The following is a 26,075-nucleotide window of genomic DNA, read 5'->3' as shown; positions in this document are numbered from 1 at the left end:
GGCAAAGGCAAAGGCAAAGGCAAAGGCAAAGGCAAAGGCAAAGGCAAGACTGTCCAACATGTTTTGTTGGGTTGGGGAAATGGAGAGTGAAACAAATGATTAACTGATAGAAATCATCTCTTCTCTCTTTCTTCATGGCTCCCAAATCAAAGAGGTGTGGAAAATAATAGGTGCGCTAATAGCAGAGTTACTTCTGAGGGCAAAAATGAATTTTCTACATTAATTCAGGAAAATCAATTTGTGTCACTACCCTCCATACCTGCCAAGATCCTATGTCTTTATAGGCCTTGAGATTTTTAAAAAAATATTTATTTATTTTTAAAGGAGAGAGAGAGAGTATGAGCAGGGGCGGGGGCAGAGAGAGAGAGGAAAACACAGAATCCGAAGAAGGCTCCAGGCTCTGAGCTGTCAGCACAGAGCCCGATGTGGGGCTCGAACCCATGAACTGTGAGATCATGACCTGAGCCAAAGTCAGACGCTCAACCGAGTCATCCAGGCGCCCCTAAAGGCCTTGAGATTTGATGGAGATTTTGAATTTCTTACAAGATAACTGCCTCTCTTTGAAATGTGTGAGAGATGCTGAAAGAATTTGGAGATTGAAGAACTGGTGGTAATAGTGATACCCAAGGGTGTCTGCATGGAGTTACAAGGAAAGAATAAACAGAATGTTAGATGCTTAAGAGCACCTGGCTATGGCATCAGGAGTCCAATTCCACAAATGAAATAGCAGCCAATAATACCCAGAGCTCATCTGTCTTTCCTCCTGGTTACATGTAGCTGCTCCTAACTGAGGAGGCCACTGCTCTGAACTGATATTATGTTATTTTGGATTCCAAATGAGACCAGCTAGCATGCTGGGAGTGTGTTGGAAGAGGCCTGAAGGGTTGTCCCAGACACACCCAACTGCTTCCTTACGAGGACTCCCTAATATAGAATCCTCTTTCTAAGCACAGAGCTTTGCTTTGCTTTCAGCTTCTCAAATATGTCACAGAAAGGTTCAGCTCAAAGTGCACTCCCTAAAGTCAAATACAAACACTATACAAAAGGCGTGGCTCTGAAGTAGAATGGGCTCTTTCCTAGGACTACCTGGTATGGGTAGATCTTCTTTTCCTCAAGTCTGTCTTCCCTTGTGACCTGGAAATATGCAGGCATCTTTATTTAATGTAATCAAAGTAGCTGACAGAATATCCAGGTGGAACCTGGTGGAACCCCTAATAAGCCTAAGCCTTCACCTCTCAGGCTCAGCTGTACCTGAAGCTCCCAAGGCTCCAATTCAATGAATGGAGATTGTAGCACTGGGAATTATAGCTAGGAAAAGAATAAACTAGAAGCCACTGACCCTCACTGAACTATAAAGGGTTGCTTTCCTTTATTCCTTACAAATCCGGTAATAATAAACCTAGTTGTCCCAGAGTCTTTCTCTGCTCAAAAGAGATTATACCTAGTAAAAAAAAATTCTTCTTTTCTACTCATTCAGCCATCAAGAGTATAGCTTTCTCTAGTAGGTCAACTATTTGATTCCTTCCTTAGTTCAACTCATAGCACCTGTTTGGAGGCAGCAGGCTGAATCACATGACCTCTTAAGGTTCCTTTAAGCTCTAATTACAAATGAAGCCAAATTAAAACCTGGAGCCCAAGGAAAGGTTCCTATGCAGAGTGCTAGTTAACGTCCTTCCACTCACCGTCTTTTTGCTTTTCAACAAAAATACACAGACACACATGCACACCCACACTTCCAGGTGCCTGGCTTCTAATTGCTACAGTTAGAAGTCTCCAGAGATTGAGAATTTGCTATAAATCCTATCTCTTTAGAAGATGTAGGTTGGAGAGAGAGAAGACAACTATAGAGAATTAGGAAAGATTTAGCTCCTACCTTGACAGACCAAGTTCTTCAGCTGAGGGTATGGAGGAGGAAGATGGAGAGATTAAGCCTTCCAATTCTGGGTGTAGGTGAGCAGCAAAGGGAGGAGTAAACCACCAAGACCAGAGACAGTGTGCCAGATGTGGGTAGTCCTAGGCCCAGCTCGGGGTGCTCTGTTAGGAGGACAGCTCTCAAGTGTGTATTTGCAGCAGCAAGTTGGCTGGGACAAAAAAGGCCCAATGTGGTCAACCCCTTGTTTTTTCTTTAGCTGTTCCTTTTGGCCCCTAGGCTCCAGGAAACAAGGCCAGAGTGTTCTCCGCTTCCCCTCCCCCAAGGCAGTGGACTGAGGCACGCAGGCTGGTAAGCTGCTATCCTATCAGTCTATCAAAAGCTGTAAATAAAAGGCCACAAGTGCACAGTGAAGTAGACTATGAGAAGAATCTAGATTGAATTACACAAGCCAGTTGTGGAGAAAGGGTGGGGGAGATAGGAGAAAGAAGAGACAGAAGTCTAGCTGCCCTTCAAGGAAATATTATCATCCAAGCACACGCCTCCCTCAGCATGACTGCTAGAAGCCATCAAAGCATTGCTCCCCTAGGGAACCAGGCTCCAGTCTGGCCTTTTTCTCAGCAGAGGGGTCCTAGTTTCTGAGAATTCTCCATGAGACTCAAAGCCTTTTCCCAGAGGTGACTTACCTTCTGATAGACTTTAGAAAATAGTCTCTTCAGTCCAGCTTACCATGCTTGGTAAGAGCACCAGGACTGCTTCAATAGCAGGTGGCAGCAAAGACCATTTCTCTGTACCAGATACTGTATTTGCTTTAGTTATAAGACTAAGATGAAAATAAATTGATGTATACTTAAAAAAATGTCTAAAGCAGGTGGCTAAGGTCTGGCCTGAGTCCTGAGTATTCAGGAGCCTCAGTTCTGTAATGATTCAGAGCATGGATTTTGGTGTTGACAGTTCTGGATTCAAATGTGACACACTACTTGCTAGCTGTGGACTTTGGGAAGTTACTCAACTTCACCAAACTTCGGCTTCCTCATTTGTAAAACTGTCATATCTTCCTTCAAAGGCTTGAGGTAGAATTAAATAAGATATTGCATGTAAAGCGCCTGACACAAGATATGTGCTCAGTCATGGTCATTATTATTATTATATTTTTGGCAGATGATCAATGGAACCTTTCTTCTCTTCTTTCCCAATTTTCCAGAAAATCTAAAGGCTCCAGGTCTAGGGAACTGGTAGGCAAAACCTCTTTAAAATATTGAAAGGAAATGGAAAGAGTTATGTTGTTTTTTTCCCCTCCACTGCATTAGAACTGAATCAGTCAGCCTGTGCTGATTATACTCTGGACTGGCAGTCTGGCCCTGGGAGCCTAAGGCTCTCCGAAACCAAAGATACTATTCCATCTCTAGTATTACCTGTTGTGGGGCATGCTCCCAGACTGATGGTGCTTCTCCAGGGGCCCCAGATCAGATCCCAGTAGATGTAGGAAAGAAACAGTCTGATCCCAGGCTGGGAGGATAGGTCTGTCCAGGCTGTTGTCTGCCCATCACAGCTGCATATGAGGCCTATGGGTTAATAATAGCAACTCTGATGCCAATGGATTAAGACAGCACTGTAGGAGGTGTTTATTTTTACACTCTGGCGTCAGTATCAAGTTCTACTGGTTACTGCCCAAATCTAGGACAGCTTCCTGCTATAAGAGTGGCCTCAGGCTTCTCCAGGATGCTAAGTTGGATTCTGAGGGAAGCGAGCCTTGTTGAAAACAGTTCAGAATTCACAGGGGACAGGGAAGGGGAAAGGGAACAAACAGACCTGTCATGTGTCCAGCTGTCTGGTCCCAAATCTCTGGGACCAGGAGAATTTCAGTTGAGAGCTGTTCTTTATAGCATTCTCCAGAGTCAGGTAGGCCCTGGACAAGAGACCTAATACACTGTTTTGGAAGGGTGTACACATACATACACATACAAACAGGCTGCACTGAAATGATCTGAATAATGACAAAGATCAAGAAAAGACTTCTCTCAGCTAACCAGAAGCTTGGCCTTATCAATCACAAGTTCCAGATTAGCGCAGTGAGTGCTGACATTACAAGACAAAGATATCTAAAACAAAATATGGTTAGGCTCGTCCTTAATTGATTTGCATAGTGTCTTTAGCAGGTAGATCAAATCCCTTGAAAATTTATTTGGCCAAAGCTCTTCCTAGACATAACACAACAGGATAGAAACACCAAGAAACCAGCCCTCATCTTTCTGGCCTAGAGCCAGTGCCCAGAAAATCTTTCCTGAAAACTTCTTTATCCCTCAGGGCCTATAGATTGGGGTCCCAGGGATCTTGCACTTTGACTACAGTATCTAGAACTCTGTGGATAGATATCCCACTCATCTCCCTGAAAGGCAGCTCCTAACACAGATTCATCTTGTTCTATTAGGCAGACAGGGATGTGAAAAGGTTGACAGCTGGACAGATGATGTAAATAACCTACTAAGGGGCCGTGTGCACAGCAGACTGCTGTGGAATGACAAAAATGTACCACACATTAGGTAGGAATGCTGAAGTGCAAAGAAAGCAGCCAATCAGCCAAGCTCACGGTAACAGTGACTCCATCATCTTCCTGCCTGTGGCTGACTCATAACCGTCGTCAGTGACACGACATATCATTATCTTGAGGAGCTAGAGTGCTGGCAAGAAGGTAGGCTGGTGAACCACTCATTCAATACATTTCCCCCCCTGTCTTTCAAGGCTTATCTACCTGGTCATCAGAACAACAATGCAGCCTCAGAAACAACCAGATTTGATCACTAGAGATATGGGGTTTGATCTCAGCTCCATTTGGAAGCTACCCATGCCTAGGATTAGTGGCAGGATGCCCAAGGACGGGAACACTGCTTTCATTCTTGGCTTTTTCTCTGACTTGCTGGGTCATCTAGGGGCAGGGTACCTGTCCTCTCAAAGGTAAAGGGGCTAACTGTATCTATCTTCTGGTGTTGTGGCAAGGAAAAATATTCGAAAAATTAAAATAAGTAGCAACAAATGTAAATGCTATAAATTCTTTGGACCAAAGTATTTTAGAAATATAACTGTCATTCATACATATAGGTGTGGAGCCCTGGCCTTTTAGGTTTTCCTTACAGGTCATGGAAGCCATGTTGGGAAGAGCAGTTCCTTTCCTTCAGGTTTATAATCCCCACTTCTGGTTTGAGGAACAGTCGAAATAGTTAGGAATCTGCTTACCTAGACATAAGGTATTAGTTTCCACTAATGTGTAAAAGAGTGAGTAAAAACATGCAAGCAGAAAGAAACACCTCCACTCACCCACTTGCTCCATCCACAAACCTACTTCTCCCCAACGCCTGAGCCCAGGACACTGATCGGAGGCTTGTATCTCATTGATACAACATTTAGCGGCAGTACTTACCAACTGGATTTAGCCTAAAGGCCTGAGAAAGCAACATTAATGAAAGGATGTATTCCATTGCTCAGTTAGAACAAAGGCAACACTGTGTTCTAAACCCAACACAAGCCTTCTAGCCCAGCAATCCCTCGCTATGGGGTTAGTTTGCCAGGTCTCCAGAGCTCATGGAGAGGAGAAACAGAAATCTATTCTTCATTGATGCTGACACTTCTTTTTCTGCAAGTGCCTACACTGGGATTCAAAACAGATGTTCTGACATCCTGCAGCTTCTGGTGAGACCCACTCTCCTTGCAGCAAACTCTATCTGTAAATATGTAAAGGGACAAATAGGAAATATTTAGGCTTCATGGGCCATGTGTGTGTGTAGGTGTATTTTTTTTTAATATAACTCTTTACAATTGTAAAAACCATTTTCAGTTTGTGGGCCATAATTTGCTGACTCTAGACTTTAAAGGCCCCTCTTATTCAAGGTCTGCATCTCAGAATTCTGGCTCTGCTGGGCCGGCCTAGAGATCCTCATTCCTCTTCCTGTGGGGCTGATGCATATATTTCAGAGGCAGCTCCCCTCTAAGGAGCCACTGAGGAATGTGAAGGAAGAATTTTAAGGTTATTTGTATTGGAGCTAACCAGACAGGCTAATTCCCCTCATATAAAGCACTTAAAAAAACATCTGTGGAATTTAGCTTACTGCATTATCACTCTGGAGTGCAGACTGAGCTATAAACAGTCTTTGTCTTTCTATTTCTGCTTAATAATACTATGCCACACCTACAAGCCCCCCCCCCCCCCCCCCCCCCCTCTCATCCACATTTACCTTTTTCAAACCCATCTTCCCCCCCCCCCCCCCCCCCCCCCCCCCCCCCTCCCAGTTTCCAAACTCACACTTGAATTGGCTCTGGTCCCAAGTCCCTCTCTCCTCCCCATCCCTCCCACTTCTATATGTGGTATGGTTGTGGATAGCAAGGAAACTATCAACGGTCAGATGGGTTTGGACACGGTAAATATGGATGAGAGGTGTGGGGGTAGGGATGAGCTCATTTTGAGCAAAGATTTAGGGCTGACTGTGAATCTAGGCTCTGTCACAAAAGTTACATGTTTTATAAACTGGATCAAACTGCTACAGAAACGACTTAAGAACAATGTGCACAGGGTCAGGAGTAGTTGGAGTTATACCTCTCACATACCATGGATTAGAAAGACATAAATGTCTTACAGCTAAAGACTAAAACTTCTATCTAATCTTTACAATGAGCCTTCAAAGTAGAGATTATCATCCCTATTCTGCAGTTAATTAAGGAAACTGAGGGTTTTGCTCTATCTAAGATCACAGAGCTAGAAGGTAGGGGAGTTGGGCTTGGAACTCTTGTCTGACTCACTCCAAAGCTCTTGCTTTTTCCATTGTAATACACTACTAGTATTCTTGGTGGAGAAGAACAATAAGCAAATGTCTTCATTTGGATCTTGTTCAGATTTTGTTTTAATAGCAGCAATTTGTTGGTCTGTTCTCACCCCCCCTTTTTTATTTTTTTATTTATTTTTTTATTTTTTAATATATGAAATTTACTGTCAAATTGGTTTCCATACAACACCCAGTGCTCATCCCAAAAGGTGCCCTCCTCAATACCCATCACCCACCCTGCCCTCCCTCCCACCCTGCCCTCCCTCCCACCCCCCATCAACCCTCAATTTGTTCTCAGTTTTCAACAGTCTCTTATGCTTTGGCTCTCTCCCACTCTAACCTCTTTTTTTTTTTTTTTTTTTTTCCTTCCCCCCCCCCATGGGTTTCTGTTATGTTTCTCAGGATCCACATAAGAGTGAAACCATATGGTATCTGTCTTTCTCTGTATGGCTTATTTCACTTAGCATCACACTCTCCAGTTCCATCCATGTTGCTACAAAAGGCCATATTTCATTTTTTCTCATTGCCACGTAGTATTCCATTGTGTATATAAACCACAATTTCTTTATCCATTCATCAGTTGATGGACATTTAGGCTCTTTCCATAATTTGGCTATTGTTGAGAGTGCCGCTATAAACATTGGGGTACAGGTGCCCCTATGCATCAGTACTCCTGTATCCCTTGGATAAATTCCTAGCAGTGCTATTGCTGGGTCACAGGGTAGGTCTATTTTTAATTTTCTGAGGAACCTCCACACTGCTTTCCAGAGCGGCTGCACCAATTTGCATTCCCACCAACAGTGCAAGAGGGTTCCTGTTTCTCCACATCCTCTCCAGCATCTATAGTCCATGATACAGTTTTTAAAAAATAATTTATAAGGTATAATTCATGGCATGATCCCACTTTTATTTGTAAAAATGTGTACATATTTAGTTCTTTATCTGTATTTTGAGTTTTCTGGCAGTAATTGGGCTGATGGATTCTTTTAGGCAACTAGGATCCTTATAGGCTGGAAGGTCTGGGCCTCATCGACCAAATCATCATAGGAGACATGAGGGACCACCCATTTACAACCCCAAAGAGAACAGACACCTGTACTGGGGAAACAAGTACTTATTAAGTGCCTAACACCTATTTCAGGGAAGAAGCAAAAGCTACAGGCATGCTCTAGGGCAAATTATAACTGATTGAGCAGGCTATCTGTCATAGTAAAGATTCAAGTTATATTCAAAGTTCTAAATGCCTTATAGTAGCTTGAGAAAATTATGGAAATAAAGACAGTTAAGGGAAGAATATTCTTAAAACTTGTGCCTGCCCATTTCATTAATAATTTGGTAAAATAACCGGTCACATCTGAAGAGGGGAAATTTTCTTGTATTTTTACCTTGAATTAGCTAGGACATTCATTCACAGATGGACATAAACCTGATGGTTACCTTTATAAGAGTTAAGAACACAAGAATGACATGAAGTACAAAGAACTATAAAGCAAATAAGTGTATTATAACTATTATATACATTTTCTCTTTCCTCCTTGGTTGCATATTAAGGACAGGGGCTGTCTTATTCATCTCAGTAGTTATTTACCCTAGTCTAGAGCCTGGCACATATCTTAAAATGTTCACTGAAATGAACTAAGGAAGAACTGAATCTTCACCAAACTAAACTGGAAACATTTCTTTTTCCAGAGTAGAATTTGGTTCATTACAGCAGTGGACCTATTTACACACTAGTTCTAGTTTTTCTTGCTGGGGTGTGGGGTGCTGAGAGGATCACCCGAGTACAGTGGTTGGCTTCTGGAATGAGCAGGGCAAATATGCCTGGGTATAATTCCTCTCCTGGAGTTCCCTTCACACTCACTGCACTCCCTCTATTGCTAGTGGGAGCTGAACCATGAGAACCAGAACAGCGTGTTCCAGCCAGAATGACAGACTGCACCCCTCCACCCCCTTTTCTTCATCTCTCCCCACTTAACCTCACTGGTCTTCAACTCTGTCCTATGAGCTGCTTCCAGTGGGGCTGCTGAGCATTCAGCAAAGAATGCAGGATGTGTCTCAAAGAGTCCAGCACTAGCTGAGGAACAGTTTGTTTTTTCCTAAAAATGGGCAGTCTATAAAGTTACGTAAGACCCAGCTCTTTGCTGGGAGCCTTTCCAACTCTAGCTGGAGAGAGATTCCTCAAGCTATTTAGAGTTTCAGGAAAAGGGTTTGGAATTTCCTGCCTGGCCAACCTATACTGGAGACATCTCTGTGTAGGGATGGGGAAGTTCCATCAGAGAAAGTAGTAACTGAACTCCCATTGCCCCTCAGGGGTGGACCCACTGAGTTGTAGAAATAGTCTGATCCAATTTATAGTTAAAATCTCAGAACAAGGACAAGCCCCACTGCCAAAACCGGAGCCCAAATCGAATCAAGCCTTTGGGGCTCACTCAAAGGATGCTGGGCCTGGGAAATCTAATAGCCTGACCTAGAAGCACACCAACAAAGCTCTGGAAGGGCTTCCTTTCCTACTTTATGGAGGAATTTGTGGCCTGAAGAACCTCAGATGCCAAAGTCTTGCACAAGGACTAATCAGTCAATATTAACTGAATACCTATGAAATGCCTGATACTGTATTATGTGACAAAAACAGACCTGGTACCTGGTATAACGTACAGTTACGAAAAGGTTGGTATGTAATTCTGCTCTTAAGGATGAATTCTGTAGCACAGGGCAAGTTATTTGATCCCTCTCAGCCTGAGTTTCTTCAGCTGTAAAATGGGGATAATACCACCTCTCTTACAGGATGGTAGTGGGAGTTAGAAGATACAGAAAACATCTAGTGCAGTGACTGGTATCTAGTAAGGGCTTGGTGAATGGTAACTATAATAAGTGTGAATCAGGAATTTCTTCTTTTCTTGAACATCCTATTGCCTTTTCAAGACTGCACTACTGTTCAACTTACAACAGGGAACCTTGTCACTATCATACCCATGTTTTTCTTTTCAATAGGCACACCACCTCAAATTATTTAACCTTTCTTCATGGCTCTGTTCTTTATCCTCTGTAAGTTGTAAAGTGGCTCTGCCCCAGAAAACATCTCATAGGAATATAAAGAAAAGAAGGTTAGAGTAAGTTTGCAACTTATCTGTGAATCAAGAATTTCCCATCCAGTGAACACAGTGAATTCAGGCTCTTGACTACCTAAATCGTTCAATGTCAGTCAAACATGGTGAAAGCAAGTCCTCCACATAAGCTCCCGGGCTGACAAGATTCTTTTTGAAAGGTCTAATTAGTTCCAGACATGTGCACCATGTGACACTCCCCAAGTCCTATAGCTTCTGTTTTAGAAAAGTCTTTCTAGGCTATACTCTCTTCTAATTCCTACAACTATTGCTATAATTCTAGGCTCTCCTTCAACACCATTTTCAAGGGCTATCAACTCAATCTTTGGGCAAAGGTTCCCAAGGGGCAGGAATTGAGACTATTTCTGAGACAGATGATAGTTTGGCTGTGCATAAAATCCTAGGCTACCAGTAAATTCTTCTCAGAAATTTGAAAGCATTGCTCCATTGCTTGCTAATTCGATTCCATTATTGTTCAGTCCAATGCCATTCTGATTCCCGATATTTATACATAATCCTTTTTTTAAAAGAATTTTGAAATTTCTCCATATGTCCAGTGATCCAAATTTTGACAATGAGGTACCCTTGGGTAGGTTATTTCTATTTGCTGTATTGGGCACACAGTGGGCCCTTTCAATGGAGACTCATGTTCTTCAGTTCTGGAAAATGTACCTGTATTCCTTCTTCCCTCCCTCCCTTCCTTCCTCCCCTTTTTCCTCCCCTCCCCTCTCCTTTCCTTTCCTAACTTCCTTCCCACCAATGTTGAAGATTTAGAAAAGAGAGGGATTAAATGATAAGCAACATCCTGAGAAGCAGTAGTAGCTCCAGAATTTCTATACAGGTTGAATTTGGGATCAGCAAACACATCAGAAGGGGTGGGTAGGAATGGGATGGCATTAGGGACTTGTTCTGAAGTTCCATTTGTATAGCAATCACAGTGTTTTTACTCTGGATTTACTTGGGGTAGCTTAAAATGCATATCATTTAGGTATGATACTCTGCTGTATGGATATAAAAAACAATCTCAAAACAGCTTAATCAACAGAAGTTTATTAGCCATACATATCAAGGAGACCAAAGATAGAATTCTGAGGGGAGAGTTAATTCAGACCCTCAGCGTGTCACTCAGACTTTCTATTAGGTGACAGGATGGCTATTACCATCGCAACCATTACATCCAGATATGTTAATATTCAGAGGCCAATGGGGAGGAAGGTGGATAAACTCTCCTAAATAAACTCTGTTTGGTTTCAATGGGAAAGTAGTTGTCGGGCAGGCAACCATCTGCAAATATTTCAGGGTTCTACCATGGCTGAAAAGATAATGTAGGAGGAAATGCAATCCAGTGCACCAGGGAGGGATTAGCCTTTGTTGGGAGCTGGGATATTTCCTCCATTCCAACTAGTAAAGAGAGGATGTCTGTAGATACATTTGCAGGTTGGTAGTAGAAAGTGAGAGAGTTCATGTTTTATGACTTTTTTCTTTCTGAAGTGCATGAGTAATAATCATCAACAGAGTGCATGGAGGGAAAAAAGGAGGGCAGAAGGCAATGAAAGTATAAAATATTTGTTATAAAGAGTGGAGGAACAACTTTGTTAGAAAAATATAGTAAGATTGATGGCCAACATAAATCTGGTGATGATGAATTTCAAGTGGTACTAAATATGCTGGGCTGTACAATTTTCTCCAGCAATGCGTAACTATTTGAGTACAGACAGGGAAGATGAGGGATTATGTTCTTTTAGGGTTAGGGTTTTATGAGATGAATACATTTTTATTTTATTTTTATTTTTTAAAGTTTACTTATTTATTTTGAGAGAGAGAGAGAGAGACAGAGTGAGCACAGGAGGGGCAGATAGAAAGAGAGAGAGAGAGAGAGAGAGAGAGAGAGAGAGAGAACCCCAAGCAGGCTCCACACTGACAGTGCAGAGCTTGAACTCACAAATCGTGAGGTCATGACCTGAGCTGAAATCCAGAATCGGACACTCAACTGACTGAGCCACCCAGGTGTCCCTAGATGAATATATTTTTAACAATGTTTTATTTTCTTTAGTGTTTATTTATTCTGAGATAGAGAGCAAGCATTTGCACATGCTTGTGCAAGCAGAGGAAGGTGAGAGAGAGAGAGGGAGACAAAGAATCCCAAGCAGGCTCCACTCTGTCAGAGCAGAGCCCAAAGCAGGGCTCAATTCCACGAACCATGAGATCATGACCTGAGCCGAAATCAACAGTTGGAGGCTTAACTGACTAAGCCACCCAGGAATCCTAGATGAATATATTTTTAAAAGAATGATTATAATGTGAATTAAGTTTTAATTAAGTTAAAGGGCTACCATTGAGGGTACTTTAACAAGTGAATGGAATACACTAAGCCATAAACCATAAAGTCTAAATAGCAACATGGGAAAATGCTTATGAAATAATGTTAAAAGGAAGTGGAATACAAAATAATTTTAATGCTATAATTATATTCCTACAAACTTTATATATGCACATAAACAGAAAGGATAGGCAGATGGAATTACAGGTGATTTAAATTTATTTTATTATTATTGTTTTATTTTTAAATTGTTATTATATACAGTAAAACCTTGGATTTTGAGTAACTTGTTCTGCAAGTGTTCTGTAAGACGAGCAAACATTTCTAATACATTTTAACTTGATAAACGAGTGATGTCTCGCAATAAGAGTAGTACATGACGCCACATGTCACAGGATCGCAACTGAGCCAATGATTCTTCTCTCTCTCCCTCTCTGCGGGATTGTGGGTAATTGTCTCCCATGCTTGGATGCTCACTCTCAGACCGTGGTGTTTAGCAGAAATCAGTGATTTTTCAGAATGTAAGCAGGTGCCCACAACGGCACTACTGTATTTTTTGTCACTTCAAAGCACCTATGGACAGTCCTTTGCTTTTCCATTCAAGAGTAAGCTTAGGAATGCTTTGCTTCATTCTCGGTCAGGCTGCCTGCTGCCTGATTGCCAGTTACATGAAATATAGTATATGACAAGAGTTGATTAATACTATACTATAGTCAACATCCATGCGAGTGTATATAATGGCCCCCATGCAGAAAAATGTTGAAAAGAAAGGTGGTTAAGAAGAAGGAGATGATTACAGTGGAAGTTAAAAAGGAAATCTTCGAAGTATGAACAAGGTATGAGAGTGGCCCCAATTACAAGATTTTATAAAAACTCTATGTCTGCATCTCGTCTGCAGAGGAGGAAGAGAAAAAGGCAGAGGAATCCCTCACTTCAAATGATATTAGGGAGATGTGTAAAATGTGGGAAACAAGTGCAAACTTTTGTAGAAAAGCACCACCCAAATAAGGCTGTAGCACTGCAAGTGATGAATTTAACAACAATGCAATGTCACGTTTCTGTGAAATCCTCAAAAGGAGGCAAAAGCAAGTGTCATTGGATAGGTTTCTTGTTAAAGTTGCACGAAAAGAAAAAAGATTCCATTGAGCCAATAGATAGCATTGATTCTGTTAGTGATAGTGAAAGTCGTCCTTCACAATAACCCTAAATAACTCTTGTCTCCCTCATACCAGCCATGAAGGTTTTCAAAGGTAAATACAGGTTAATTGGTTTATTTTTCTTTATATTTTGTATTTTATTTATTATTTTGTATTATATTACAGTATTGTAGCCATTTTTATGTGAATATTTTTGGGTTATGGAACAAATCATCTGAGTTTCCATTATTTCTTGTGGGGAAATTCACTTTGATTTACAAGTGCTCTGGATTACAAGTATGTTTCTGGAATGGATTATGCTCGCAAACCAAGGTTTTTCTGCACTTATTTATTTTTAAAAACTCCTACTTATGATTCAGTTCATGTTTAGCTTGATTAATAGATCTTCTTTTTAAAAGGTCTTTATCTAGTCTACCAGCCATTTTGTCTTCTTTAAAACTTGTTTTATTTTATTAAGTTTATTAATTTTGAGAGAGACAGAGACAGAGACAGTGTGAGTGGGGGAGGGGCAGAGAGTGAGAGGGAGAGAGAATCCCAAGCAGGCTCCATGCTGCCAGCACAGAGCCCGAGGTGGGGCTTAAACTCATGAAACCATGAGATCTTGACCTGAGCTGAAACCAAAAGTCAGATGCTTAACTGACTGAGCCACCCAAGTACCCCTAAAACTTGTTTTATAGGGCTAAAACCAAACTCATCCTGGGGCCAGGCTAGAATTTCTGTGGATGTAACTAAATTCATGGATCTTTGATGAAAGCAAAAATACCTCAGTAATGTACATCTGCTGAACTAGGCTAATTTAAGTCAGTTCGGTTACTATAATTCATTCATTATACAAATACTCACTGAACTTATACTATCTGTCAGACACTGTGTTAGGCACATGAACATATAGCAGAAAACCACCTAAGGAACAGGAAGACCTTTGGCTCAAGCCTGACTTTCACAAAAGGCCTCAAACTTAGCCTTTAATCCTTATATACAAATTAATTTATATATGTAGTCATTAAAAAATAGCTTGATTGACATATAATTAACATACCATAAAACTTACCTTTTAAAAATGTACAATTCAGTGGTTTTTAGTGTATTCACAGGGTTGTGCAACCATCACCACAATCTAATTTTGGAATATTTTCACCACCTCTAAAAGAAACCCTATACCCGTTGATCTTTCATCTTACAATCTTGTTGAACTCATTTATTATTTACAATAGTTTTTTTGTGGATTCTTTAGGATTTTCTATGTACATGTTAATGTCATCTGCAAACAGAAATAGTTCTACTTCTTTCTTTTCAATCTGGATACCTTTTATTTCTTTTCCTTACCTAATTGCTCTGGCTAGAACTTCAGGTACAATATTGAAAAGAAGTAGCAAGAACAGATATCTTTCTCCTGTTCCTGACCTTATAAGGAAAGTTTTTAGTTGTCTTTCTCCATGAAGTATGTTAGCTGTGGGATTTTTTGTAGATGCTCTTTATCTGCTTGAGGAAGTTTTCTGCTATTTCTAGTTTGCTGAGTGTTTAAAAATTTTTAAAATGTTTATTTACTTTTGAGACAGAGAGAGACAGAGCGTGAGCAGGAGAGGGAGACACAGAATCTGAAGCAGGCATCAGGCTCTGAGCTGTTAGCACAGAGCCCAAGGCAGGGCTCGAACTCATGAGTCATGAGATCATGACCTGAGCTGAAGTTGGACGCTTAACTGAATGAGCCACTCAGGTGCCCCTGCTGAGTGTTTTTATTATGGACTTGTCAAATGGTTTTTCTTCATCTACTGAAACGATCACGTGATTATTATCCTACATACAGTCATTAAAAAAATTTTTTTAATGTTTATTTATTTTTGAGAGTGAGAGAGACAGAGCATGAGTGGGAGAGGGGCAGACAGGGAGGGAGACACAGAATCCAAAGCAGGTTCCAGGCTCCGAGCTGTGAGCACAGAGCCTGACACAGGGCTCAAACTCATGGACCGTGAGATCATGTCCTGAGCCCAAGTCAGCCGCCCAACCGACTGAGCCACCCAGGTGCCCCTATGGTCATTTTTGTATTAAAATAAATTAGTTTGTTTATGTAAATATTTAAAATATACCAAAATTACAATAATCCTGCTTTGGATTCCAGTCATTTTTAATATATAAAGAACTTCAAAAAATGGATGAGACCAGGATCTCTTTAAATCTTTAAGAGATCCTGGATTCAAAGACTATTCCTGCATTCAGAGTTTATGGTTAGGTGTTACCTGTTATAATGGAGCCCTAGACAAGGCCAATGGAAGCATAGAAATCATACCCAAGTTTTCTGGGGGTAGTTAGAAAAGATTTCAGAAAGGAGGTCATAAGAGTAGATGCTTAGAGGAGGAGTAGAAATATTCTTGTAGGTCAAGGGAAGGATTTGAGTCAGAACCATATGTATACAGTTCCTCATTATTCGGCCATTGGAAACAGGGAAATTTTGCCATTTGCAACATGGATGCCTGTGGGCATTATGTTAAGTGAAATAAGTCAGAGGAAGACAAATACCATATGATCTCATTTATATGCAAAATCTAAACAAAACAAAAAAAAAAACAAGCTCTTAGGTACAGAGAACAGATTGGTGGTTGTCAGAGGGAGGGGAAGGTTGCCTGGTGGGAGAAATGGGTGAAGGGAGTCAAAAGGTACAAACTTTCAGTTATAAAAGAAATAAGTCACAAGGATGTAATGTATAGCACAGCAACTATAGTTAATACTATATTGCATATTCAGGGGTGCCTGAGTGGTTCAGCAGGTTAAGTGTCAGACTCTTGATTTCAGCTTAGGTCATAATCTCATGATTAGATTGAGCCCTGTGTCAGGCTCTGTGCTGACAGTACAGAGCCTGCTTGGGATTCTCTCTCTCCCTCTCTCTCTGCCCCTCCACCACTCATGCTTTCTCTCAAAATAAATAAACTTAAAAAAATACTATATTGCATATTCAAAAGTTGCTAAGAGAGTAAATCTTCAAAATCCTCATCACAAGAAAAAACCTTTTTTTTTTTTTAATGTTTATTGTTGACAGAGTGAGGCAGGTGCACATATGCAGGCAGGTGTTGGGGAGGGGCAGAGAGAGAGAGAGAGACGGAAACCAAGAATCTGAAGCAGGCTCTGTGCTGTCAGTGCAGAGCCCAATGTGGGGCTTAAACCCACAAACTGTGAGATCATGACCTGAGCCAAAGTCAGACACTCAACTGACTGAGCCACCTAGGCACCCCAAGAAAAACATTTTTTGTAACTATGTATTGTGTATGTGTATGTATGTTAACTAGACTTATTGTGGTGGTCATTTGCAATTTATACCAATATTGAATCGTTATGTTGTACACCTGAAACTAATATAAATGTTGTATGTCAATTATACCTCAATTAAAAAAATGTGGCTTTCAAGAGCCACTCAATGGTAGGGGCGCCTGGGTGGTTCAAATGGTTAAGCATCCAACTTCAGCTCAGGTCATGATCTCACAATTTGTGAGTTTGAGCCTCACACAGGTCTCTCAGCTGTCAGCACAGGGCCAGCTTCATGTCCTCTGTTTCCCCCCCCACCCCTCCACCTCTCCTACTCATCACCATGCATGTGCTCTCTCTCTCTCTCTCATAAATAAAATGTTAAAAAAAAAAAGAACCGTTCAATAGTATACCTTCATATTATACTTGTCTTTATTTTTTAGATTCTCCACAGTGAGCATATTCACCTATATTAGAAAAAAAGACAAAATATATTTCAGAAAATATTTTTAAGTAAAATAAGATTTTGCTTTAAGTTTCAAAAGCAAAATGTCACAGTACCTTTCATTTCATCTTTCTCCATAAAAATATATTTAAGCTTAAATATTTTCTAGGTTTAAAGCATTAGTAATGCAGCTAATAGATTTCTTTAGAACTATTCTCCACAATCCTTTAATCTTGAATGAGAGATTTATAATCCTAACCTCTAAAGGGAGAAAATCCAATGTGGAAATGATATGTCCCAAATAACACTCTTCGACAGTGGCAGTATTCGCCTTCAATTCTTGGATCTTGTACATGGGGCCCTCCCCCTGCACCCTCCAAAAAAAAGTCTTTACATTGATTCACTCTGAGAACCACTGATTATTAAGAGGCTGAGATTAGAGTGTGGATCTAACGCTAGTTCCACTCAAAGTGTGGTCAATGGGTCGGCATAATGAGCTTTATCTGGAATGTATTAGAAAGGCAAATTACTTGGGCTCTAGACTTACTGAATCAGAGTTTCAAGGGTGATCTAGGTTATTTTTATGCACCTGAAGTAAAGCACATGACTAGAGGAAATTAGGCAGACTAAGGGTACTCAAAGGGAAGGAAAGGCAGAGCTCTCCAATGTTCAACATATATATTTTTAAAGCATATACATAAAAAAAATTTTTTTAAGTTCATTTATTTATTGAGGGGGGGGTGCGGGGAGAGAGAATCCTAAGCAGGCTCCGTGCTGTGAGTGCAGAGCCTGACATGGGGCTTGAACTCACAAACCACAAGATCATGACTTGAGCTAAAATCAAGAGTCAGAAGCCTAACCAACTGAATCACTCAGGCACCCCTAAAGCATATACACTATTATAAAATAATCTAAAATCAAAAATTTTTTATATACTATAAACCAGAAAGTATGGCTAGAAAACATTTTCTTGGCTTTGGGCTTGAAAGGGTAAACAAATTAGCACAGGTCTTAGATTAAAGGGCAACAGGGATCTAATTCATTCCTGGTTCCAAGCAGCTTGTTAAATTAAGGCTATTGGTTTCACATAGGAATTTATATGTATACAGAACACATTTTGGTTATATTTCTCTCATATCATGATTGGCTACTGGTGGGTGGTCAACTGAAGATGATGGGATCTCAAACTCAACCATTTATTTGAATCTTTAACTACTTTGGAGTCAGGACTCAGCAGAATCGTCTTTATCAGTGGTTTTCAAACTGTGGTTTACAGAGCTCCCTCAGGGGACTGTGAAAGGGAGGTGAAGGGAACGGAGAGGAAAGGAGGGAAAGAGAATGACCAGGTTAGACTCTACTTCCCCCAACTCCTTGCCTTCAACGAAAACAGCTCAGATTTTACCTTTTTTTTTTTTTTTTTTTAAGATTTTATCTTTTTGTATCCACTTTCTTGTGGAATATACTTGAACAAAGAACTCCCTTCTTTAAAAAGATTGAGATTCTCTATTCTTTACTACAGACCTTCACAAGCCAATACAGAGCCACAGCTGTCTTTTGTTCTCATGAGGTCAATGATCTTTGTTAACTATCTTTTACTACCACTTGTTACTAGAAAGGACTCACAAATGCATAATGAGGCAGGTGGTTCTGCTTCCAGGCCTCCCTTCTCCAATCATTATCATTAGGGATGAATAAACTAATGATATTGTAGGTTGCTGTGTTGGATGTCAAGCAAAGCACATCACATAAATCAGCCAATAAACTGAAATAAACATTACATTGTCTAAGAAGTTAACTATAGCTGTAAGTATAAAGTAAAGAGAATAATATTTTAAAGAAGTAGAATAGCTCTTATACAACCAAGTAAAAGAAATCCTTCTAAGGAGTCACCCTGAAAGACTTCATTCATTCCAGTAGTGCTCCTATTAAAAATATTTCTAGAACTCTTCTTTTGGAACTGCAGAAAACCAATCTAGCCAATTCACAAAACTATCACTGTTTTAAGCCACTGTGTTGTATTAAAAAAAATTTTTTTTTATTAGAGAGAGAGAGAAAAAGAGAGAGAGAGAGAATGCATGAGCAAGCAGCGGGGGAGAGGGGCAGAGTGGGAGAGAATCTTTTTACTGAGTGTGGAGCCTGATGTGGAACTCAATCCCACAACCCTGGGATCATGACCTGAGTCAAAATCAAGAGTTGGATGCTCAATTGACTGAGCCACCCATGCACCCTTAAGCCACTAAGTTTTGGGGTGGTTTGGTATTTAGTAATATATAAGTAGGACAGAAATGTTTATATCATTATGCTTTGGGGGATATTTAAGGGAAATGATTAGCTTTACAGAAAACTCTAGCTATGCAAAATGCTCAGAGAAGAGGTTGGTCTAGATAAAGTTTGGCTGTATCCTTAAATAAGTAGAATATAACACTTTAAAAAACAAGAAAATAGGGGCACATGGGTGGCTCAGTTGGTTAAGCGTCTAGCATTGGCTCAGGTCATGATCTCACAGTTCCTCGGATGGATCCCTGCATAGGGCTCTCTGTGCTGACAGCTCAGAGCCTGGAGCCTGCATCAGATTCTGTGTGTGTGTGTCTCTCTCTGTCCCCAACCCCCACCCCACTCACGCTCTGTCTCTCTCTCTCTCTCTCTCAAAAATGAATAAACATTAAAAAATAATAATATAAAATTAAAAAATAAAAAATAGGGGTACCTGGGTGGCTCAGTCGGTTAAGCATCTGACTTTGGCTCAGGTCATGGTCTCGTGGTCAGTGAGTTTGAGCCCCATGTCAGGCTCTGTGCTGACAGCTCAGAGCCTGGAATCTGCTTTGGATTCCATCTTCCTCTCTCTCTGCCCCTCCCCAGCTTACGCTCTGTGTCTCTCAAAAGTGAAAAGTTTTTTCTTTTAAATGAAAAATAAAAAACAAGAAAATAATATTTTGTAAGAGAAATCCATGATGAATGGGATCAGCAGTAGGTCCCCAACTTTCTCCTTTTGAGTTTTGGCTTTTTTCCTTAGGGTCACCTGAACTCTGTCTATTCTGACTTTAGGAATACTCTGTTTTCCTTTTTTCCTTCACCTAAGCATGGATAAACATAACTTCCCATTTTTCCCTGAGTATATTAAATATAAGGCTATATTTTCTTTTTTAAAAGAATGTACAATAAAAGAAAGAAGTACAAAAGTATAAAAACAGATAAACAAGTTAAATATAGCTTTTAAGATACTAAGATAAGCAAGTTAAGTATAGACTTTGGATCCTAAGATAACTAAAGTCTAGCCAGAGGTTGGCTGGCCAAGTTTTTCTCTTTACCCTGTTATCAATCCATCGTCCTTGACTATAGGACCTCACACAAAACAAAAACACAGCAGATATTTCAAAGCTCAGTGTCTTATCTTCCTGAAGATAAAAGACTATCCTATTAAACCAAGAATTCTAGAGAACAGAGGATTTCTTTTTGAAGTATCTAAACTAATTTTTAAGGGTGCCTGGGTGGCTCAGTCGGTTAAGCGTCAGACTTCAGCTCAGGTCATGATCTCAACAGTCTGAGTTCGAGCCCTGCATCGGGCTCTGTGCTGACAGTTCAGAGCCTGGAGCCTGCTTCAGATTCTGTGTGTGTCTCTCTCTCTGCCCCTCCCCTGCTCATGCTCTCTCTGGCTCAAAAATAAATAAAAACATAAAAAAATATTTTAAACTAATTTTTAAAAAATTTCAGGTATTTTGATAAAACTCTTTTAAAATGTACTTTTTACTTATACACTTTTGTTTTACATATAGTATACAGGTTACAAATTAACTTTTTCTTTTTTTAAAACTTTTTCTTGATGATTCACTATGAACACTAATCAATACACTAGGCTAAAATACAGCATTGTTCTCTGTGTCTAAGGATTTGCATACCAAATCATCAAACCCATTTTTATTCAATAGGCAAGAAAAAGAAATAAAAGGCATCTGAGTCTCTGTTTGCAGATGACATGATCTTACAAGCAGAAAACCCTAAAGAATCCTTCCCAAAACTGTTAGAGTTAATAAATGAATCTGGCAAAGTTGCAGGACACAAAACCAACACCTAAAAATCTTCTGTGTTTCATACACGAGCGAAGAACAATAAGAAAACAATTCCATTTACAATAACATCAAAAAGCATAAAATACTTAGGAATAAGCTTAATCAAGGAGGTAAAAGACTTGTACACTAAAAACTATAAATCACTGCAAGAAGAAATTAAAGAAGACACAAATAAGTGGAAAGATATCCTGTGTTCATGGATTGCAAGACTTAATATAGTTGAGGTATCAAAACTCGTAGTAGGTGACAACATAGACATTATGCTAAGTGAAATAAGCTAAGCATAAAAAGAAAAACATTACCTGATTTCACTCACATGAGATACTTACAATAGTCAAATTAGTGAATCAAAGAGTGGAATGGTGGTTGCCAGGGGCTGGGGGAGAGGGAAATGGGGAGTTGTTCAATGGGTATAAAGTTTCAGTAAAGCAAGATGAATAAATTCTAGACATCTGCTGTACTACAATGTACCTATAGTCAACAATAGGGGCACCTGGCTGGCTCAGTCCGTGGAGCATGTGACTCTTGATCTCGGGGTTGTAAGTTCAAGCCCCATGTTGGGTGTAGAGATAACTTAAAAATAAAATCTTAAAAAAAACAAACAAACCAATGTATTGTTAAATGTTCTTCCACATTAATAGTAAACCAAAGATAATAATAAACAAAATACTATCCAAAGCACTCGGCAGATTCAATGCAGTCATTTTCAAAATGCTAACAATATTTTTTCCAGAAATAGAAAAATCCATCCTAAAATTCATATGGAATCTGAAGGGATCCTGAATAGCAAAACAATCTTGAAAAAGAAGAATAAATTTGCGAGTCTCACATTTCCTAATTCTGAAACTTACTACAAAACTATGGTAATCAAAAGAGTGTGGTACTGGCATAAATACAGACATACAGACCTATGGAAGAGAACAGCAAGCCCAGAAATAAACTCTGGCATACTTGGTCAAATGATTTTTGACAAGAATGCCAAGACTATTCAATGGAGAAAAGACGGTCTTTTCAATAAATGGTTTTGGGAAAATTGATATTTACATGTAAAAGAATGAGGTTGGGCTTTTGTTGTATACTATGTACAAAAATTAACTCAAAATGGGTCAAAGACTTAACCATAATACATAAAACTATAAAGAAGTTAGAAGAAAACATAGAAAGGAAACTTCATGCCAACTGAATTTGGCAATGATTTCTTGAATATCACGCCAAAAGCACAGGTGACGAAAGAAAAAACAGGTAAATTTTATTTCACCAAATTGAAAACTTTTGGCTTTTTTTTTTTTTTTTAATGTATACTTATTTATTTTGAGGGGGTGAGGGGCAGAGAGAGAGGGAGAAAGAGAATTCAAAGCAGGCTCCATGCTGTCAGTGCAGAGACTGATGCGGGGCTCAATCTCATGAAATGTGAGATCATGACCTGGGCCAAAACCAAGGGTCAGTCACTCAACTGACTGAGCCACCCAGGTGCCCGCAAATTTAAAACTTTTGTGCATCAAAGGGCAATTAACAGAGCAAAAAGGCAACCCACAGAATGGGAGAGTGAATATATTTGCTTATCATATACCTGGTAAGGGACTTCTATCCAGAATAAAGAACTCCTACAACTCAACAAAGAAAGACATGTACCCAATTAACAAATGGGCAAAGGATTTCTTTTTTTTTTTTTTTCAAAGGATTTCAATAGACATTCCTCTAAAGAAAATATAAAAATGGCCAATAAGCCCAAGAAAAGATGCTCAGCATCACTAGTCATTAAAGAAATGCAAATCAAAACCATAATGAGATACCACCTCACATCCATTAGTTTGTTATTAAAAACAAAACAAAAACACAGAAAATAAGTTTTGGCAAGGATGTGGAAAAATTGGAACACTTTATATTGTGGGAATGTAAAATGGTACAGCCACTGTGGAAAACAATATGCAGGTTTCTCAAAAAAGTAAACATAAAATTACCACATAATCCAGCAATTCCATTTTTGGGTATACACACAAAAGAATTAAAAGCAGGAACTCAAACATATCTGTACATCCATGTTCACAGCAGCATTAGTTACAATAGCCAAAAGGTGGAAGCAACTCAAGTGTCCATTAACAAATGAATGAATAAATAGGATATATCATATATACCGACAAATATTATTCAGCCTTAAAAAGGAAGGAAATTCAGATACGAGCTGCAAAATGGATGAACCCTGAAGACATTATGTTAAGTAAAATAAACTAGTCACAAATATATGATTTAACTTATATGAAGTATGAGTAGTCAAATTCATAGGGAAAGAAAGCAGAATGGTAGTTGCCAGGCTCTGGGGAAGAGGGAATGAGAGTTCTGTTTAATGGGTATGGAGTTTCAGTTTGAGAAGATGAAAACATTTTGTAGATGCATGGTGGTGATGGATGGATGACAATGTGAATATACTTAATGCCACTGAACTGTATGTATGCTTAAGAATGGTTAAAATTTCTCCAAAGAAGACATTCAGATGGCCAATAGACACACGAAAAGATGCTCAACATCACTCATCATCAGAGAAATGCACACCAAAACCACAATGAGATACCACCTCATACCTGTCAGAATGGCTAAAATCAAAACACAACAAACAACAATGGTGAGGATATGAGAAAAAGGAAGAACCCTCTTGTACTATTGGTGGGAATGCAAACTAGTACACCCACTGTGAAAAACAGTATGGCGTTTCCTTAGAAAATTAAAAACAGAACTACCCTACGATCCAGTAATTGCACTACTGGATATTTACCCAAAAAATACAAAAGCACTAATTCAAAGGGATACCTGCACCTCTATGTTTATAGCAGCATTATTTACAATAGCCAAACTATGGAAGCAGCCTAAGTGTCCATCAATAGATAAATGGATAAAGAAGATGTGGTATATGAATACAAGAGAATACTATTCAGCCATAGAAAAGAATGAAATCTTGCCATTTTCAACATGGACAGAGGTAGAGAGTACAATGCTAAGCAAAATAAGTCAGAGAAAGACAAATACCATACGATCTCACTCATTTTTAGAAGTTATGAAACAAAACAAATGAGCAAAGGGAAAAAAAGGAGAGAAAGAGAGACAAACCAAGAAACAGACCTAACTATAGAGAACAAACTGCTGGTTACCAGAGGTGAGGTGGGTGGGGGAATAGGGAGAACAGGGTATGGGGATTAAAAAGTACACTTATCATGATGAAAATAAAATGATAAAAAAATGGTTAAAATGGTAAATTTTATGTTATATATACTTTGCCACAATTAACAAAAAGAGTTAATGTGGTACAAGAGAGGTTATCCTATGAGTTACACTTTTTTGTTAGAATCTACTCCCCCCATCCCACTCTCATTCCCACACCAGCCATCTCTTTCAGAGCCATGTTGATATCTGGCCATTCAAAATAATATGCTTATTTTGCATGACAGACTCATTTGACAGGTACTATAATATCATATGCCAATGTCTGAGTGGTTGTTTTCTGGGTAACCCAAACACTGATCAATCTCTACAGAGCCTGCCCTTACCCTAACATGCCATGAGTTGTCTCAGTCAAGAGACTTTTAATAGAGTGCTCAGTCATTGTGTATGAGTAACAGAAGAAAAGGGTGAGTTATTGTCCTAAGTGTGCAGAGAGAAAATTAGAACACATAAGCCTGCCCATGAAGTAGGGGTGCCAGATTTAGCAAATAAAAATACAGGACACGTTGTTTATCTGAAATTCAAATTTAACTTGGCATCTTGTATTTTATCTGGCAACATGCTTAAGTACTGAAAGTTGAAGAGAAAATAAGTCAAATAATCCAGAGTGTTCTGGGCTCACTGAGGTCTTACTTAACAGGGAGCCTAAACAGGAAAAAGTAAAAAAAAGCTCCTTAAAATGTATTGGATACCCCTCTCCCCCACTCCAAAAATAAAAAAAGTATTGGTCTCCAGACACAATGCCTATGCTTAATCCAACTCAGAAGCCCCTCCCGGCTTTGGGTTTCTATGGTCCAAGACTTACTTTATAAAGATAGATCAGAGGATGGGAAAAAAAGAAAGTGAAAAAGGATAAATCAAAGCTAGAAATGGGTGAGAACATACTCAGCTTCCTGTTAGGACTGGCCTCAAAAAGGGACTCAACGTAAAAAAAAAACAGAGGAAACTGGATTGTGACCTGGCTCAACGTGGAATAGAAACAATGGTGGTAGGTGTCCTGTGGTCATAGGAGCACAGTTAACAGAATACCTGGGATAGTGGTGGGCTCTCTCTTCCTTCCCCAAAGCCATAACACTGCCTCCTGAAAAACTCGAATCACTATTTTTACTGACTAATACCCTGAGCCCCAGTTACAATAATGCCCGTACTGGTCAGGCAAGTACTTCTCGGCTTAACAACTCCTACAGCTTCCCAGCCATTTTTCCATCACTCTGCAAAATCATCTACTTCCTCACAGAACCTAGGTCAAAACTGAGGTCTTTGAACCCTGTCTTACCTTCAGGAATCTCAATCTGTTCAGGTTATCCTCCTAAGAATCAACAAAAACAGGTTTCAGGCTGTTCTTTGAGAATGCCATCTTTAAAAGACTCACATTTTCATCTACTACTACTGACCCTGTTCACATAGTGGTAATCCCTGCCTGACTCTGGCCTACCAAGATATAAAAGGCCCATATGGCCTCATCATACTACAGTAGAATTTAGGAATCTTTGATATCTATCACACTAGGCCTGCCTGGGATGTCTACCACTATGGTCCCTGAGAAGTGTGAGTGGGCGTACCCAGGAACTAAAGGGTAAAATCAACAAGGTCCTTCATTCCTCAACCTGTCCTGAAGCACCAGCTGACTACACTGAGTCAGCTTTAAAGACTGTGGCTGGTCTCCAGAATTTTTCCCCAGAGGGAGTAGTTAGTCGCTAGGGCAAGAGGAGCAGGTCACTTGGGCAAAGCTCTTTCAAGTTTATCTGGGCACCTCTAAGGTACTTACCAATAAGAATTTCTGCAGCTCCCAGCCCTCATTTATATATATATATATATATATATATATATATATATATATATATATAT

At 39.7% G+C, this 26,075-nt stretch overlaps 1 protein-coding gene across 3 annotated transcripts in view; it reads right to left on the bottom strand.

Annotated features, from left to right (window-relative positions):
- Window positions 1–26,075, bottom strand: part of RUSC2 (RUN and SH3 domain containing 2) — a 65,103-nt gene that overhangs the window by 37,504 nt on the left and 1,524 nt on the right. Inside the window, exon 2 of one of the 3 annotated variants that reach the window (XM_049625896.1) lies at window positions 16,916–16,969. The exons of 1 other annotated variant lie outside the window; for it this stretch is intronic. The gene's annotated coding sequence lies outside the window, so the exon portion shown is untranslated. Of the gene's footprint in view, window positions 1–3,285; window positions 3,436–16,915; window positions 16,970–26,075 lie in introns of all 3 variants that reach the window. One more of the 3 variants, XM_049625890.1, reaches the window with a different exon arrangement.

This window comes from Panthera uncia, chromosome D4, assembly GCF_023721935.1.
Source record: "Panthera uncia isolate 11264 chromosome D4, Puncia_PCG_1.0, whole genome shotgun sequence".
In the NCBI taxonomy this organism is placed as follows: Eukaryota; Metazoa; Chordata; class Mammalia; order Carnivora; family Felidae; genus Panthera; species Panthera uncia.
Note: the sequence above shows the minus strand (reverse complement) of the source record. Positions and strands in the feature narration are given on the sequence as shown.